This window comes from Ochlerotatus camptorhynchus, unplaced genomic scaffold (genome assembly GCF_037179485.1).
Source record: "Ochlerotatus camptorhynchus isolate MF236.1 unplaced genomic scaffold, CSIRO-AGI_Acam_v1.1 ptg000432l, whole genome shotgun sequence".
Classification (NCBI taxonomy): domain Eukaryota; kingdom Metazoa; phylum Arthropoda; class Insecta; order Diptera; family Culicidae; genus Ochlerotatus; species Ochlerotatus camptorhynchus.
In genome coordinates this window covers 5335186-5354600 of record NW_027040918.1, presented here as the reverse complement: position 1 = coordinate 5354600, position 19415 = coordinate 5335186, and the positions used below count along the sequence as shown (strand labels likewise).

General features: G+C 38.2%; 1 protein-coding gene across 4 annotated transcripts in view; it reads left to right on the top strand.

Annotated features, from left to right (window-relative positions):
* Positions 1 to 19415, top strand: part of Pten (phosphatase and tensin-like protein) — a 259540-nt gene that overhangs the window by 40006 nt on the left and 200119 nt on the right. Inside the window, exon 1 of one of the 4 annotated variants that reach the window (XM_065234210.1) lies at positions 19073 to 19097. The exons of the other annotated variants lie outside the window; for them this stretch is intronic. The gene's annotated coding sequence lies outside the window, so the exon portion shown is untranslated. Of the gene's footprint in view, positions 1 to 19072; positions 19098 to 19415 lie in introns of those variants that run through there. 4 annotated transcript variants of the gene reach the window in all.

Sequence of the window (19415 nt, the reverse complement as noted above, 5' to 3'; positions counted from 1 at the left end):
GGAGGAATTGATCACTGCTTACACCTAGGGCGGAAGACTGGACCAGTCTGTTGTGTCATACGTATGGAATCGTTTAGAAAAGTATTGCATCACCTTGACAACTTAAGCATCATGCAAATAAAGTGTTGAATGGTATGGAAAATTAAACAAGTTCACCACAGCACAATAACAACAAGGATGGGAATTAAGCGAGCTGAGGACAAAATTGATAGAATTCAAACATGGCCGCTATCACGTCTGATGTGCTATCACAAAAAATGCGGAATTCATTTTAACCTTTGCAACACCCTGCAAATAATCGATAAGTTATCAGAGTTTCATAAGTCACACTTGTCGGTCACATCGGATTAACAGTTCCGGATTTACAGTGGAATTCTTGGGGTCTTTTCAAGGGTCATGTGAGACATTTTAATGATTCTTTTGACGTAGGACTACGTCTTTAATTTCTATACTGGGGGTACACTTTGTGAAAACCGAAAATGGAACATGAAACAAAAGTATGAAAGATTTTGAACATTAATAACTCAGCTGCTCCTGGACCAATTTCAATAATTTTATTACTTATCGATCAGGCATCTTTCTACGTATAGGATTGTTTCCGACTGATGATTTTTAATGTGAAGTTATTGAAAAAGTGGTAATGTCAAGCATTGTCCAATGTACAAATAAAAAGTGTTTTTATGAAATAACCGTTCTTCCCAAAACTTGGATGCACATCATTCTGCTTTAACCTGAAAATAGCGCTGCTGTAAGGCATTAGCTCATGTTCGCTTCGGACGGCGTGGTGAACAGCAATAGCAGCAGTAGGAAGGTGATGGCTAGTCCACTCTTCCACACCCAACCAGCAACAATTGACTGATCGTGGCAAAGGAGGAAAAGGTCTGGTAAAGGAGGTGCCAAGCGTCATCGCAAAGTTCTTCGAGATAACCACCATCCGTCGTCTGGCTCGCCGTGGTGGTTTCAAACGTATCGCCGGTCTGATCTACGAGGTGTGCTGAAAGTGTTCCTGGCCATGGTTGTCGTCTACAACAAAACGGCCCTTTCCAGGGCCATCAAGCTTATAACAGTAAAGAGTTGGCATAGAATTTATCTGTGACTGTTTGTCCATATTCAGAACCACAGGTCCCCAACGACCACACAAAATGCTATCCAGAGTTGTAATCTTATAACCAAACTTGGAAGCAGGGGTGCAAGTGATTTTGATTGATTCTCTTCATCAACTTTCTCTTTGGAAAAAATACTACAAATTTGATACGGTTACAAATCAAAAACGGAAAGACTTTCGATAATTGATGATTGATCAATTAAAAGAACTAAATGCTCTTCACATTTGTTTCGTCCACTAGCGGGCCTACGTCAAGCTTCCGTTCGTGTCCCTAGGCACAGACCCTTCTACTTTTTTTTATTTCTCATATGAACATGGCATTTTTCGTTGTCAAATCATAAACGAATCGTCTATATGCGACTAATTGCCATGTATAGTGGATATTATAGGATCTCCAAACCGTTCTGGAGTTCAGTTGATTTGTTCTACAAGATCAACCAAGACTAGAATAAAGTCTGTAGTATTGAAATACGTCCAAACAGATTCATAGTGTCTATGTGGATCATGCCCGGCCTATTTCCGTGTATGCCAGATGTTCTAGGATTTCCAAATCGATATTTCGATACTACAGATATTATCCCAGTCTTTTTTGATCTAGTAGAACAATTCATCTGAACTGCTGGACGATTTGAAGAACCTAGAACAACTGGTACACATGACAATAGGTCATACATGATCCACATAGTCATTGTGAATCAGTTTGGAAGTATCTCGATTCTACAGATATTGTCCCGGTCTTGGATGAACTTATTATCGTGCCCATGTTGCCCCGTAACGTGGATAGATCAACTTTTCGTGGTACGTTACGGGATGTAAGATCTACCACCGATTCCTAGTCCTGACTACTTCAAACTAGGGGAACAGGATTTTTCAGTAATCCAAGGAACACATCTTAGTCCTTGTTACTTTTTATGCCTTGTTGATAGTGACAAGACTCGGTTTTGTCTACCGAGGATGATCTTGAAACAAGGAAAAAAATTAGTTAGTTGTCTTCATCTATGTGATTCCTAATATTCTATTCGTTGTTCCCTAGTTTGAAGTGGTTAAGACTAGGGTTCTGATGCATGGTCATTATCGGTGTCATATCTTAATTTTGTTGCTAAGGAATCCAATTTTGACTGACAAAGGGGCGCGTCTTTGGAGGGTGTTTCAACATTCCGAAGGATATAAATAGCGGGACCTTTCAATTAGAGTCGGATCCTTGCGAGAAATGCAAGAGTGGCAACTGTAAAAAATCGAATACTTCATCATTTCTCAACAGTGATGGAGTAATACGACATTATCGTGCCCATCAACCAACCCTTGATTATAGAGATAACAATAAGGCCGGAACAAATATCAAGTTTTTCTTTTGTCACCCCCCCCCCCCCTTCAAAATTTTAGAATATCACCAAGGGGGAAATAAAATAAAGCTTTCAGTGAATATTTATTTGTCGCAAATTCATTTGGGTATGGATACTCGCTTTGTTGTTGTTGTTGTATCACCTTGTTCTTTTAAAGAATTTTCACATAAATTGGTACTTGACCAGTACGGCATGACAGATCCTTGATATCGGATCAGCCGGTTTCAGTTGTTGAAAACGGATTTTAACGAACATCATTCCATCTTGTTTGGCAACTCAGTAGGTAAGCCACCTTCAGTCTGATCGATCCCTCGTGTTCGTTGCGCACATTTTCGTCTTGTCCCTGTCGGATCACTACAAAGAACCATTTTCAGCGGGTCGTTATCCGACATTATTACGATATGCCCAGCCCACCGTAGTCGCCAGATTTTTACATTCGATCTACATTTCTTAACTTACAAACCTTCTGCAATGATACTTAATGATTCACTTCTTTTCTACAGTGATTCAAAAATTTCCGAGCTAAATCCAATCTTTTCAAAATTGGTTTAAAGTTTTTAGAAGTGAGACCAAATCAGAAACGATTCAGGAAATTTATAACTGAGGTGACACTTTTCAAAGCAGATTCAAAACTGAGTCTGAACTTTTTTGAAGTGAGTTCAAACTTTCGAATAAGTCATCAATATTTTTCAAACTGATTCTAAACATTTCTGTTATGTTATTCAATCCTTTTTAAAGTTGTCAAAACTTTCCTGAAGTGATTCAACATATTCCAAATCCAATCTTTAAAGAATTGGTTTCGCATTTTCTGAAGTGAGGCAACATTAGCTGATTAATCCTTTTCCTAAATGAATCCAAGGTTTCTTGCATTGATTCAACTTTTTCCGAACTGAAACCAAACTAGTCAGAACGGGTTTGATATTTTCCTAAGTGAGCTCCAGATTTTTGTTAACTGCTTTGGCATTTGGCAAGGACACAATCTTGCTTAGTGAAAGTGTAGAAAGTTTTCCGAAGTGAACCGACAATTTTTTGAACTTAAATTTTCCAAATGGTGTCCAACCTTTTCTGAAGTGGTTCAAAACCTTCCTCAGGAAGTTCAAACTTTTCTGTTGAGTGATTGAATTATATTGAATATTAGTCTGAGCTTTCCTGAAGTGATTTACCTAACTTTTAACGTAGATTCCGCTCCCTTAGATCTCTTCCTCGTTCTTGTGAGATTCACATCCTTTGAAAATTAGAGTGAGATTTTAACACATAATAAAGTCAACATTTGTGGCATTAGTGTCAAAAATCACGGCTTCAAAGAAGTATAAGGCTAAAGCGGAGGCTAAGAAAAAATGTTAGCGTTTGAAATATAGCCTGGTTTGGATATAATGTAAAACGAATTTTAAATGTTTTATTTTTTTTTGTTTATTTTTTATCCCCCCCCCCCCCCTCTCGACTGGTGCGAGCATCGAGTAACAAAAGAAAAACTTTAGATTTGTTCCGGCCTAACGAGAAATCGTTGATGGATCGATTTGGTGAGTCCGTTCCTAGTTCTGATAAAAGACTTTTTGTGGCTTAAGTAGCTTGGTTGAAGGTGGTCTGTTGAATACTAAGCAGCCTCATTTTCAAGTAGTTATAAGAACTTGAAAGTTCCGGTACCATAATTGAAGAGCATTCTGGCGGAACTTGAACGGAAATTTTAGAAAATAAGTTAAAAAAAGATTTTTGTCCTCTACACCAATTCTATATTTAGTTCGTACTTTTATGAATGTTAATTCTAATGTCAGGTATTCATGAAAGTTATTTTTAAAGGCAGTTATGAACGTGTATTGATTTATTTTCATTTATTTAACCACCATCTTTGACATTTTAGCCATACAGACTGTTTAAAGTGACTTAATCCTATTCTTAAAAACTGGTCTACTTATATTAAAATCAAAAACATCACACACATCATTAAACAGTCTGCAACATCTATCGAGAGGATTGTTATAACCGTAAGCAGTACGATGTCCGGGAGTCCATAGAAAGTAATAGTTGCGGAGACGGCGATCTGGAGTGTGAAAATTGATGTTCCCGAGCAAACAACTGCAGTCAATATGATTACTAATCATGTCAAATATGAAAATCCTCTGGAGAAAGACTCGGCGATTTGTTAGTGTTTGCAGTCTAATAAGCGCACATCTATGCTCGTACGGAGGTAAGCTATCTGGATTTGTCCATGGCAGACGTCGTAATGCAAACTTTATAAACTGTTTCTGGATTCTCTCGATGCGCAGTACATGAACAGCATGATATGGATCCCAAATTTGAACTCCATAATCAAAAACACTGCGGACCATAGTGCAGTACAGCGCTTTCAGGGGGTACACGTCGTCTAATTGTGCAGTATTGCGGCGCAAAAATCCCAGCATGGAGTTGGCCTTTGCAACTGTCATGGATATGTGCTCGTTAAATCGTAGTTTGCTGTCCAAGATGAGCCCAAGATTCTTAATGGCATTAACCCTTTCCAGCGGAGATTGATTCATAGAGTAATCCAAAATGATCGGAGAGTGAGAGCGGGTAAGGGTAATCACTTTGCATTTGACAGCATTGGCTTGCATTCCATTCATCTGACACCAGGATGACAATCGTTCTTTATCAGCTTGTAGTGCGCAACAATCCACGATCGATTTGATCACACGGTACAGCCTAAGATCATCCGCATATAGCAACTTACAGGAACTTAACATATCACACACGTCGTAGTAGTAGTAGTAGTATTGGAGCTGTTTGAAGAATTAATCCCAGTCCTTCTGCGTGAGAGCCCCAGCATGAACCGCTACGCCATCTGAAATATATTAAAGTGAGCTGTTGTCCCGCCTACTGTTGGAGTTTTCAGAGCCAGCTGACTGAGTTGAGTACGAAACACAACACCTTAATGAACTTTAAATTGGTGTTTGCTCGCATGGTTTTCCAACACACTTGTGGCACAGTGGTTAGCGTTCGTAGTTCGCATGCCGCATACACGGGTCCGAATCCAAGAAATTGCTCTTTTTTAGTATATAATATTGATGCACTGCATAAATGTAAGAATTATGATTTATTTGAGCCACTGATCATTTCATATTTACGTACATTTTACGTATAGTGAGGATTGCTTCATGTGGGCTATGACGGACCTTTTTAGAAACTTTCAAGGTCCTAAGGAGTTCCGCAGTGAACTTTTAAGATACTTTAAAGTTGCTAAGAAGTTCCGCTGGGAACTTGTTCGGAACTTTGTGGTGGCCATGTTTTCAGCCTTGCCCGAAGTTCTTTAAAAGTGCTTAGGGATGCTGTTTGGAATTTTTTTTAACTTAAAGTTGCTAGGAGTACGCATTGGATGTTTTTGGAGCCTGAAGTTCCTCATGCGCTTTTTATAGAACTTTATATGCACTTATGGAACTTGAAAGTGGGTTTTATCGTTGAATGCGGAACTTTTGGTGGCTTAGGAAAGAAATTCTGTCGGAACTTTATGGAACTTTAAAGTTTGTCCGGAACTTTATTTGAACTTTATGGAACTTGAAGGTTCTGTCAGAACTTTATTCGAACTTTATGGAACTTTAAGGCTCTGTCGGAACTTTATGGAACTTTGAATTGAGTTTTTAATCGTTGAATGCGTATTTTCCTTATATAATTGTTCATGATATTCGTCGGAGGTCCTAATCATGCGATCTGCTGTGTGATGATGTTGGGATATGTCTCTATCAGAAAGAGATTCTCTATTCCCAAGAGTTCCGCTTAAGAGTCTGCACTCCTCCGTTTTGGCCCTTCATGCAGTAGCGAATTGAGTAAATCATAGATTGTTCTATTAGGAGGAACCGCGCGTCACGGCGAGTCTTGCACTGATGGTGGCTTTGCATCGCATCAAAACACAACTTAAAACTTTGTGAATTTGCAAGAAATGTTCAACTAATGTAGATATTCGCTGTTCCTCGTCATCGCCATCACCATTGGCAGCACCATTAGTATATTCAAAATGATGTGGTTTTGGGATGCTCGAAGACGCTGAAAGGGATCGTTTTTGCTTACTGAGCAGATAATCACGGGTTTAATCCCAAGCTCTTCCACAACAGAGTAATCAGCCATCGCAAGGTTTCGATAGTATAAAGCGCCGTGATTATTATAAGTTGAAATGTTTAAATTATAGAGCGAATTCTGACCTAAATACCCTACCCAATTCGCCAGCTTATGAAGGTGTCGCTAAGTCAGTGGCCTCTCGTTAAGTAACTACTACATCAACATTTCCTTCCCTATCCATATTAATGGTAAAGATTGCTGTGGCTGGGAATAGCGACAGTCATGCTTTTGATATCCTTGTTTAAATAGGAATCAATGTTTACTTCTCAGCATAATTCCTGAAAGCAGTCTAACTGAGAATTTACAAAAGAGGCGTGAACTGGAATCCAATCTATGAAGTATATCGTAACAACGCTGACGCTTACGCTAACGCTAACTCACCGGATTTGTTTCATCATATGAGGTAAATCAAACTTCGGTTTGAGGTACGAGTAGTTAAAAGAAATAATATGCAAATTATAGAAAAGACGAGATCGGAAATCTAAAACAAATCCTTATCAAGAGTAGTTGTTATCGTCGTCGGTGTGTTAGCCGCCGGGATCGAAATCTAGTAACAGCAAATTGGTCGTAATTGTTTAGAGAAATGAGGAGCTCGGTGGCCTTGTGGCGACCGATTTTGCTTGTTGAAAATCATGGTTTCAATCCCTAGCTCCTTCACATTATAGAATTATTCTTTAAATCGGTTTTCTTTAATAATATTATATAAAGCGTAATGAAATTCGGTTGAAGAGGCGGGTACGTAAAATAAATAATAGGGTTTTTGATCTAATTTCCCTTCTACTAAACACATTCCGCGCTTTAGTTATCTTTTTTGAAAGGGTTTGAACAAAACATGGAACGTTTTCGAAAACTTCTAAATTTATTCACCTTTCCATACGTACCGTTGGATTTGATAAAGAGTCAATCAATGTTGAGATATTATTAAAAATCTAGCACTGTTTCAATTCCGTCCTAACGCATTGAAACACCATTAGATTTTCTTCGTCCTACGGATGATGGTAGAAAAAGTTGATTCGCTAGGAGCGCTTCTTTTGTTTTGAGAACAATGAGTGTAAATATTCATACAAAGCGCTGTAATAGGCTTCATGCTGTGGCTTATGAACTAACGGATCGGATCAAACGTATTAATGTTTTATGCATGGTGAATTCATTTATATTATTGATGATTTCTGCTCGATAGAACGGAAATGGGCGATTAGCGCTCTTCCCTACAGTACTTTCCCGTTTTTGTCAGCCCCATCTGAAATTTTGGCTGACAAAATCGGGAAATTTTCTTTTTCAATGATTTAACCATACAAATGATTTTTGAAATCAAGTTTAACTATTATTTATCTACTGTTAACGGAATTACTGATAAATTTTTACTATTCCTTCAACAAAGGGTACACCAAATGTCTCGAAAAGTTTGCGTACGGTTTGTTGAGCCGGTAGGTACTGTTTGGATTCCTTAAATTCCGCTTGGTTTTCAGCGCTGCAACCAAGGCTGAACCTCCATATATCAGTATCTATTTAAGTTGCCGTCTAGAGATGTTCGGTATGATTCTGGCTACCGCGTTGATGGCCTTCGCTGCGTCATCACGACACGGTGTGCGTCGTTGGCAGTAGCGTCTCAACCCAGCTCCAGTTGACAGTTTGACTCTGCTTTATCTCTCGTTTATGTGCTCGGAACATTCCCCTACGTTCCTCTCTGTCTGCTTCTGTTCTTGCTCTCTGAAAACGTCTTCTAGCTTTGAGACAACTAGCGTGGAGGGTGCTAATTGCCTCGTTGTAGCAGTAAGCTGGAGGCCGTTAGATAGCTCCAGCTTTCTCGGCATGGTCGTGTCACATGCTCTCCCTAACGATTCTGTTAACTCGTCTTCCACTTCAGGTAGAAAGTATATCCTTCACACACTCTCCAATAAATGTTTTCCACCAGCGACGGACTGCAGTTCACATAAAGTGACGTCGATAATGGATTCCCGGCCATCTCTGCTGTGCTGGTGGTGCCTTTATTGAACAGCCTAATTTCCAGCTTCGCCAGAGCTTCCAGCAGAATGTGCCGCCCTCTTGCGTTGGTACATCTGTTTCCCCACTCCACTGCCTAAGCATTGAAGTCTCCTCCGATGACTACCGATCTTCGTCCGAACCAGCGTCTCGTGGAACTGCTCCATCGACCATCGGGTGCGTAGCAACTGCATATGAATATTCGGTTAATTTTGGCGATCACGAAACCTTCTTCTTGAATGGGGTATCTGCCCATAACTTGTATTGCAGCCATCTCAGCGCTATCCGCCACCTAGTTACCTTTATCGGGAGGGACTCGATACAGCTGTTGCAGTGTCGCAATAATGGAGGTTTATTTGAGTTACCTCTGTTATTGTTGCGACAAATTGGAGTCATTTGGAGCGAAATGCTTAAGAATTCTAGCTTAAAAATCAAAAAGTTCAGCAAAACGCTTCAGGCTGACAACATCGGGAAATTTTTTTACAAAATCAGGGGTAGACATAATCGGAAGCAGACAAAATCGGGAGCAGACAAAATCGGGAGCAGACAAAATCGGGAGCAGACAAAATCGGGAAAGCACTGTATGTGAGTTTTAAAAAAGACGTGTTGATCGGAAATCCATATCAAATTCTTTTCAATATAAGTTGTTGTCGGCGTCGGTGAGGTCACCTTGGTCGTAATTGAGGAGCTCGGTGGCCTAGGGGCAACCGATTTTGCTCACTGATCTTAGGACATCAATTCAGCATATTGTTTATCAAAACGAATCATGCTGTAATCCCAACCCTTTTAGCCAACATCCCAGTGATTTCTCGTGAAAGTGCAGAGGTGTTCTTTCATTCAAGCGAGTATTACGTCAACATTTTCCTACCCGTTCCTTTCTTGACCAGTTTTTGGACGTGGCGGGCGCTGCTATCGCCTAGTTTTAGATCACCAGTATTTATACATTGAGGATGATTGCTTGTCCCAAGTAGCGTCTACTGGTTCTCTGTGTAATTACAGCTGATCTGGCAATAACGGAATTGCATCCTCGGGCGGTCAATCATGCTCGTGCTCATGCTCTACAGACTTCAACAACTTCGCAATTCAACTGATCTCCTGGATGATTTGGAGAACCTAGAATTTCCTGTATGGCATGGTAATAAGTCGTGCATAATCCACAAAGTCACATATATCCGGAGTGATTTGAGATTTGGGCGTAATTGCTTTTGTAAACAAACGCTCAGCTTAGAAAATTAACAACACACACAGGTTGAGGAAAAATTCATCTAGAATGTGGCATAATTTGATCCCGATATTGAGCTATTATTCGCGAGAAATCGGCGATAGACGTGTTTGTATACAAATGCAATTACGCCCAAATCTCGAAGTTCTTCGGATAAACGACTCGTTCATGAAATGACAATGAAAAATGCTATGTTCATATTAGAAATAAAAAAAAAAAAACATCATGAAAATGTCTCACATTGGACAGACCACAAGGATGATCTGTGGAAATCCGGAACCGTTAATCTGATGTGACCAACAAGTGTAACTTATGAAATTGATAATTTTTCGATTATTTGCAGAGTGTTTGGTTTGAATCCGTAAAAAAAATAGAAAACTAGAGCCAAATGAAAAACAACATTTAAGACAGCAAAATACGTTAGAGACGCAAAGGTAACTTTTCAAAATAATTTGCATTTCAAATGAGAATGCATTATTTTTTTTTTACATAATGTTTCAGAAAATTTAGTCCGTTTTAATTCAATAGAATTTTATAATGTAAGGGTGTTTTATTAAGTTCACTAATTTCTCAGAATTTATACTACCAAGTACATTTGACCCCCCATCAAATCCTGATCATGTTCATGAACTCGACCTGAAATTAATGGAATTGCTCTTAAGATCTCTGAACTTCCCTGAAGTTCTCTGGACTGCATCCTCTCAATATGTTTTAAAACGTTCTAGCCTTCAATCATGCAAAGCAAAGGCAATCATCCCGGCACAATTTGAATGAAATAAAAAAAAAAAACCCCTAACCGTGGCAACTATGTAGGCATTAGCACACTTCTATGCAATAATTTCCCTACGCCAATTTTAGATATCATGAAGAAGAAGAAGAACCGACGATTCCAGCTGACTGGCTGGACAGAGGCTAACGCGTTAAAAGGAAGAATTAACTAGAGCTCTACCTCCACCTTAGCAGCGTCGCCCAGAGTGCTGCAACACGAAAAGTAGGGCTACGGCACCCTTTCTCGGCTTATCGCCGGAAACGAAAATTCAGCGGTCTGTGATTTCTTCGAAAATGAGATTGCATAATCCAATGGACACAGACTCAAGATAGCAGCATGGACCGGAGATGGAGGCCATAACCCTACTTAGGAGAAAAATCTCTACTGCAAATGTGGTTTACTTGCATGCATATGTATGTACTTGTGTTGGAAACCCCGGCAGAAGAGGAGTCGTACGATGCTGAGGTGAAACCGGGCAAGGCAAAGAACACCCGGAGAAGAAGCGAGAAAAGCTATTAAAAAACTGGAATCATACGATATACACTCGCTGCTGCAGTGTATGGGTTTCGAAAAAGTATGTACAACATAACAGCAGCGTCCAGGCTGAAAAGAACGAAAGAACCCATCAATGGTTGTTTGTTGCCATGTCGAAAGTTGGAAGATGGATTTGGTGGGGTTCCGATCGGAGTGCAAAAATAGAATTTGAAGACAAAAAAAAAATGGTTCGATGGTTGCCGATGTAGACAAGTGGAAGATTGAATACCTTTTTGCGCTTGAGAGGCGTCCTTTTCAAGGTCTGCCGTTTTTTTGTTTTTTGCTGACCTCCCCTTGCACTGCGTGAATTTTAAGCTTGAGAAGGAGGAGGCGCAGGAGGATTTCCGGTGTGGGAGTGGGGTTGTCGAAAAATTCTACTTACAAGCAAGGGACGAGGGACGATTTTTGAGGGTTTCTTTAAGAATCGATGGTGGCATTTGACACCAGCGGGATGCAAAAAATTTAAAACTTTTGCTTTCAAATGCTGTTGGGGTTTGTTCTCTTTTATCGTGGTGAACGGATGCTAGTAAATTTTGAGTAGTTTGATTTGACTAAATATGATGTAAATTTGAGCTAATTTAGTACAGTAAACTACATTAAAAAACAATAATCGATTAAACATTGCTCTAATTTGCTTTTTCATGAGGGCTTTACCTTACCGATTAAGCCACAACTTATACGGATAAATTTTTTAATACTTCAAATCAGCAGCCAAATTTTAAGAAACATTGATGCACAAACAGTTCTTTGAATTTTCATGTCATACAAATCACGGTGTATTTTTTTTCAGTACCGGTCTGCTAAATCAAAAATATAAATCTATTTTTTTCTGATTAAATGCTCCATTTGGTAAGTCACCTCCGAAATAACGACAGGTAATCCCAAACTATATTTCATTTGCGAAGAATTTTCATTTAACAAAGGCAATATAATTTATATACTAGCATAGCATCTAGTTGAAAATAAACAGTCCACTACTTGATGGATATTGCCCAGCTAAAAAGCGTTTCCCAAGGCAGAATCTTTGAGTTGGATAAAGGGCATCAGATAAATTAAAATCAATATTTTCCCAAAATGTTCTTAGCCATATCAACAATATTGCTGATGACACGAAACTTCAATTTCATCATGATACTACCTTACCAACACTATTTGAACTATGGCGCTACCCACTGAGTCACTAAAAGAGTTTTATTTCTATTCTGGGTACCGCCTTGTGAAGCAATTCCCAACTAAATTTCACTACTGAACGACGTTTAATCGCCTTTCTCTATATAGAGGATGTGTACTCATTTTTCTGGTTAAAATTACCTAAGTTTTTCAAGTAAGTAAGTCCAAGATCTAAAAATATCCAATGTCTTAAAGTTTCGTATTCCATGTACAAGTTCAAGATATTAAAAATATTCAAAATTCCAGAATTAAGTAAAAAAATAAATGATTTATTTCAAGTTCGTAATAAACTTTATGACAGATTAGAGATCTTCAATGCAGTCTCATTTACTTAACAACAATTGTAGGAACTTTGGAGAAGTTCTGAGGAATGAAGGGAAATGCTAAGGATTTCAGTGAAGCTCTATAAACAATCTGCAGGAACATAAGGGAAATGGTGGTGGAAGCTGCCTTCCTGCACATTCGGTTGCCGTCAATGGATGGCAATCGATGTCCGTCGGTGATTGGCACTAGATTGCGGAACAGAGACCGACGTTAAATCCAGAACAACATAAGGGAAATTAACACGCTTAAAATATGGGAAACTGGAAACTGTAAGAACCTCAAAGCGGTTCTTTCAGCATCCGAAAATTTTCGGGAACTTTTATGAAGTTCCTAGAATTTCAGAGAACATCATAGGTGTCAAGCGAACTTGAGAAATTTAGAGAACTTGAAGGGTATTGTGCAAATTTTTAAGAAGTTCTAAGCACCTCAGAAATCTTTGGGGAATTTCAGATCTTAGGAGAAGTTCCCGTAACTATAGTCCAGACTTTTGGGCAGTTTAAAATCTATGATCGTAAATTTAGATAAATTCAAGATAGTTCCATAATGTGCTGAAAAACAAATCGAAACCCCCTAAGATGTTCCGCGAATTCCAGGGAAGTACAGAGACCTTCAGAGAATTTATGAAAACTTCAAAAATATTTCAGAAACTTCACAGAACTCCATAGAATTTTAGCGAAATTTAAAGGTGTTTACGGGAATTCTATTTATTTCCGAGCAGAACCGAGATCTTCAATAGAACTAAGAGTTTTATGGAAGCTTCGAGGACATCAAGACAGGTCAGAGAATCAAAGGGAAGTTCAAAAAATTTCAAGGAAATATTAGAAAACTCAAAGAAGTTTCGATAAACTCAGTGAATTTCCGAAAACTTCAGCAAAGCTTCTGAATTCCTGGAAATTTTATGACCATCCGGAAAACGTGAGAGTATTTTTTTTCATGGAGACTTCAAGAACTTTAAAAAAATGCGAAAATTTAGCTAAGTTGATTAGAGAACATCAACGAAGTTCCATTAATAAAAAAAAACGAGAAATTTTAGCAAGCAGCGATATCTTCAAAAAATTCCAGAGAACTAAATTTACATATTTTAAGATAGTTTAATGATATTTAGCAAAGTTCCGAGTAAATCGAGATCAAATAGCTTCAGAATAATCCCATTAACTTAAGCAAATTTGCAGCGACTTACAAGGAGTTCCTTGGAATTATAGGGTATTTCATGAATTCTATGATTGATCCTAAAAGCGTCAGGGAATTATAAATATATATCAGAAAATTTGCTGGATTATCAAACAAATTAGATAACTTAAGGTAAGCATAGATAAGTTCAGGGAAAATAAGCGAATGTTAATAATGGCTATATTACTTAAGGTACATTTTCGGAACTTTATGGATTTTTTTTTAATTTCAGTATAGTTGCGGATTCTTAAGAAATATTGACAAATTCAGGGACTATAAAAAAATTCAGTAATCGTTAAGGCATCAGGAAAGTCTAGACTATTAAAAAAGTAAGGCATTTTCGTTAACTTTTTTAAGCAATAAAACACTCAGGGAGGGCAAATATGTTATAACCCATTTATTAGTCATCCTTCGAACTACAATTTGTATTTTTTTTAACTCGATTGGCGTCTCCCCGTGGCCGGTGCACCAGGTCGCGCGGGCGGGCGTCCTCGCGCGGAAGTCAGAAAACGGCGTGGGAAAATACTCCTTTCCATGTGATCCTGGAACATAAATCGAACAAAAATCCTTATTAGTAATGAAATTTGGGTTAGATATACGTATTCCGATTTTTTTTAAATTAATTTTTTCAAAAGTTGTGGCCTTAGGAAAAAAGTCAATTTTTTCACCCTAAAAATGCTTACAAAATCGTGGATTAAAAATCTATTTTTGACAAAATCGAAAATGTGGATACGTATTTCTAAGCAGAATTTAATTCTGAACAAGAAAACCTAGGCAATATTCAAATTTGATGATAACTGGTTAGAGTTATTTCCCACGCCAGTTTGAAAAACCCCGTTTCGAGATAAACGCGTTTAAAGATAAAATTGCTCTCTCAGCGCGCCGGTACATGTTTTAGGAAATCGCTTCTTAATGCGGTAAGGAATATTCTAGTGGACTTGGAGTCTTTTCTAAATTAAAATCTACATCCCAAGGAACATTTTAAGCCAAAAAAATGCATTTTTTTTTTGAAAAATCAAAGTGTACTCCCCCCCTTAAGAGAATTTTGGATGACACCAAGATATATTAGAGAAGAATACCAAAGTACAGACTACGAAAGCCTCATGTAAAATTAAGCGCTCTGAGGACCTATTTCTTCATCTCCGCTTAAATCTTAAGCCAGGTTTACCTACATAACGGGTGTTCAATAAAAAATTAGAATTTTTTCAGTCATATAGCCAGCTAAAAAAAAAATTTTTTCAACGATGACAGTATTTTTTATTAAAAACATAATGTTTATTCTTCAAAAAAACGTCAATGAATATTGGAGAAGAGGCCCTGGTCAGCGGTAAGACGCAAATTAGTCGCGATGCTCTCACATGAGCGCTGGACAGCACTGAAATCATTCTCATTTTTTATTGAACACCCGTTAGTTTAACACATACGAGCGTCGCTTTTGATTATTGTTTAAATTATTAGAGAACTCCGAAACAATTTTGGAAATAATTCCAATATTATTGAGACGTTTGTTTTGAGAAAAAATATTGGATGAGGATTTTAGGTCCAATTCTAATAAGAATTCAAAATTCGTTCTGAAATTTTGCTTAAGGGAGCTCTGATGAAAATTCCATGAAAATCCCGTGAACTCCAAAGATGGTCTCTGCGGATAGTTCTAAAATAATTCTGGGGTGATTTCTGAAGATACTTCCAAGAGAATTCTTAAGAGTTCGAAATAAATTCTAAGAAGAATTCCAATGGAATTGAATTTTGAGGAATTCCAATGGAAAAGGAATTTTGAGAAGATTTTCAAAGTTATTCTGTGATAGATTTTTGTTTTGAGAATTCTGAGGAAATACTATGGGAATTCTAAGAAGAATACGAATTGAATTTTCAATTGAATGCAGGGTAGAAGTCCAACATTATTCTAAGCAGAAATTTATGAAATTTCTTAGGACAATTGCATGAAAATTCTAAAGAGAATTCCAATAAATTTAAAATGGATTTATGGAAGGAGCCTTCAGGGAATAAAAAATTAAAATAATCTACTTTAACTAATCATGTGTTATTACTTCATGCGTGATTTTAACGATTTACATAGTCGGAGATGCTTAACGTCAAATATCAGACTCAAAGGGGAGATTGTATACGATAGATGAGAAGATAAAATTATAGAGTTGATAGTTCCGTTATAGTACGGTAAACATTGTATATACAAAGTAGAAAGCGAGCAAAGGACAATTTCGATGAAGGTTCGAATCGCGTAGTTGTTTACGTCAGATGGCGACTTGAGTGTGAAACAATCGATAGAACTGTTTCCGCACATCGGAGGTACATGACTAAATCGGCGATCATCCCTTTTGCCAGTGGTGGCAGGGGGAAACACCCCTCACCATCCCTCATTAACGAAAGAGCTTGGTAAAGGAGATGCTCTACCTGATTCGTACCTTCCTCAAAATTGTCCTTTGTTCCCTTTCTACTTTCTATATACAAATTTCACACTGCCGTACTATAACGGAACTATCAACTCTTCACTTTCATCCCCTCATCTATCACTACTCGCTAGATGCTCATCTCAATAGAATAAACCTCGTGGACACATCTGTCGGTGTGGAAACGGTTACGATAACATCGATCACGCAGTTTGGCAATGTACGGATAATGACGCCGCAAGAGAGCGACTTTTGAATACCCTCGAGGCCCAAGGAAGACAACCCTATGTTCCTATCAGAGACGTGTTGGGAACTCGCGATATCTGCTATATGCAGTCGGTTTATGTGTTTCTTCAAATGTCTAGTATAAGAATTTAATTCCTTTATCTTTTGTCTCTCTTTAATAGTTTTTGTTTGTCTTGTCCCCCCGTCTCGATGAGTCTCATCGTCGCCCACTGGTCACCATAGCCGGTCGAACTCCAGACGAAACTAGAACCGCACTAACGTTCATACTGGCGACAACGCTCTGATGAGACAACGAAACTTTACCCCCAAGCTCCTCCCCTGATCCTATCCTTCGATAATGTACCTCTCTAACCTCGAGTAAGCCGCGAGTATTCGGCCCAACTCCTACTAGACATAGAATGAAGTGAATTTTGTTACAAACAAAGAACAATGAACTATCGGCTCCGTAAAGCTAACGCGATTGAGCCTTCCAAATAAACTCATCTATCGTATAAAATGTCCACTTTAATTCTGATAATTGATGTTAAGCATTTCCAACTACGAAAATAATCTATTTCCAAGAATTTTGTTGATTGTTCTGCAAAGAATTTCAAGAAAGCAATATTATTTTTGTAAAAGCGAATTTGCCTCTAAGTTTAAGAGAAGGGGAATTATTCTAAAAAAGTTCTTGAGATCATTCTGAAGAAATTCTGTGAAAAGTTCTTAGCGAATTATCAAAGTTATCTACCTAGATATATCAAAATTTTAAAGATTTCGGACCAGAATCAAATTCAAGATCATAAAATCATGGGAATTACTATTTGCTAGTCATAATTTATAACGTAAGCAAAAGCAAATTACTCAAATCAATTCAAATGCTCTTCACAGGAGATTCCGTTGTGAGATTCGAATAAATTAGAGGAATTTATGAAATTTGATTTTAAGTTCCATGACATAAAAAGATTATTTCAATATCAAACCGTATTTGAATTTCTAAGTTTTTTTTTTTTCTTTCCCTTTGGTTTGTTTTCCGTCGATCTTGTTTTCCGTGCTGAGCACCAATGCTACCGACGCCAGGAAGGCAGCTCCCACACCTGGACCCTACCTATCGACCCATCAACTCATGAACCGGGGACCAACGGCTTTACTTCCCTTCCGAAGGAAGGCGTGATCAGAGATGTTATGCCTCAGAACATCCCGGCGGCGCCGACTGGGATTGAACCCAGGCCTGCTGGGGTGAGAGGTAATCACGCTTACCACTACACCACCGGCACCGCTGAATTTCTAAGTTACCATATGAATGGTTACTTATTTAGTATTTACAAGTCACTATTTGGTTACTATTTCCGTAATTTTAGTCACTAAAGTCACTACTATTATATAGCATCAGCACTACCAGCCCTGAGCCTATACTTCCAACCATTCGTTTCAGCAGCAAATGGCCGCCTTCCACCACATGATTCATCGGATGCAGACTCTTCCACTCAGAGATACAGGAAAGGTTAAGGAATTACAGTACATCTTCGAAACAGCGAGACTCAACCGATACAAGGAGACCACAATCCAGGCAATCATCGATAAGAAAGCGAGATTTCTACAAAGGAGATTATTTACAACCCTCACCGCAGTACCTGAACCCTTGAAACGAGTAACTAATAAGACCACAGCTAAAACAATTCGGATTAGATTTAGTTTTCACCAGTAGACATAATCAGTTGAAATCATTGTTAGGATCCACTAAAGACCCAGTTAATGTTTTAGGTAAAGCAGGTGTATATACAATAAGCTGTAATCATTGTAACAAAGTATACGTAGGACAAACCAAAGAACTTTAGCAGCTAGATTTAATGAACATATAGCGGAGGTTAATACAATAAACAAAAGGAAAAAGGCCTAACATATGATTTCAATCAAAGGTTGGAGAGCACAGCTTTACAGAAGACCACCAACTATCGACGGAGGACATCACGATTTAACGAACCGTATCCACACCATGGAAATTGGTTGTTGCAGAGAGCCTCGAGATCAACAAACAACGGAATTCAATTTTACTCAACAGGGATCAAGGCAACGGACACACATGGCTTTTCAAGTTACTACCTAGGACATATCAACGAGTAAGCAGTGGAATACCTGGACCTACAGGAAATTAAATTTAAGATTACCTAGCTTCTAAGTGAAAATGTACCTGTGTTAATATATATTCGGTAAAATGTGATGTTTTTTTAAGTTGAGTATTAGTACAAGACACTGAAAAAGTCTGCACATTGTGAACGAAATACGCGTATCTGTCAAGGATACGCAAATAAAGTAGAAATGGAAATTACCAATCCTTCTCTCTCTCTATTTAAATTTTATTTGTTTCTTCAGTAAAGTTGCTTCAAATAAACAATTATAAATCTTTATTGAACATGATGACGATCTATTCCAAACAATTAATAAAAATAACATATGAATCATCTAAATGTCACTCACTAATTTATTAGGAATAGACTGTCATATTGTTCGAAAAAGTTGTAGAACTGTTTATTTGAAGGCACTTTACTGAAGAAACCAATTTTCTATCCCTCTATCCGGTTCAAAAATCGGTGCGACTAGCACTCTACGACTCCACAGCCCTTTTTGTAGGATACATCCCCCGTTTTTTCTACTTTATCGCATCACATTTGCTTAAGTTGTAAAACTAATGTTGAATAATTTCATTCTTTCCAGGTACGCTCAATCGTTTCTTTATCAATGCACGCGTAGTGTAAGGGTCAAGGTAATATGTCTATTTTCCTCGCTTTAATCAAAACGTATCTTCGTTCCAATCATGCTCTGATGTTTCTTTTCCAAGAAATAGTTTATCACATTATTTCCTCTACAAGAATCCCATAAACATCAATACACGTGGCCCTACTGCCACCGATGCTATTATGCCGACCGATGAAAACAATAAACACACCCAAACCCAAAGCAATGCGGTCACACCCGCACAGTTACGCTTGAGTGGATCTATTAAAGTGCAATTAATTAATAATGGAGTAGGCACGCTATACTACTGTAGCTGATGGTCAGTCCAAACAGCTGTTCATGACGT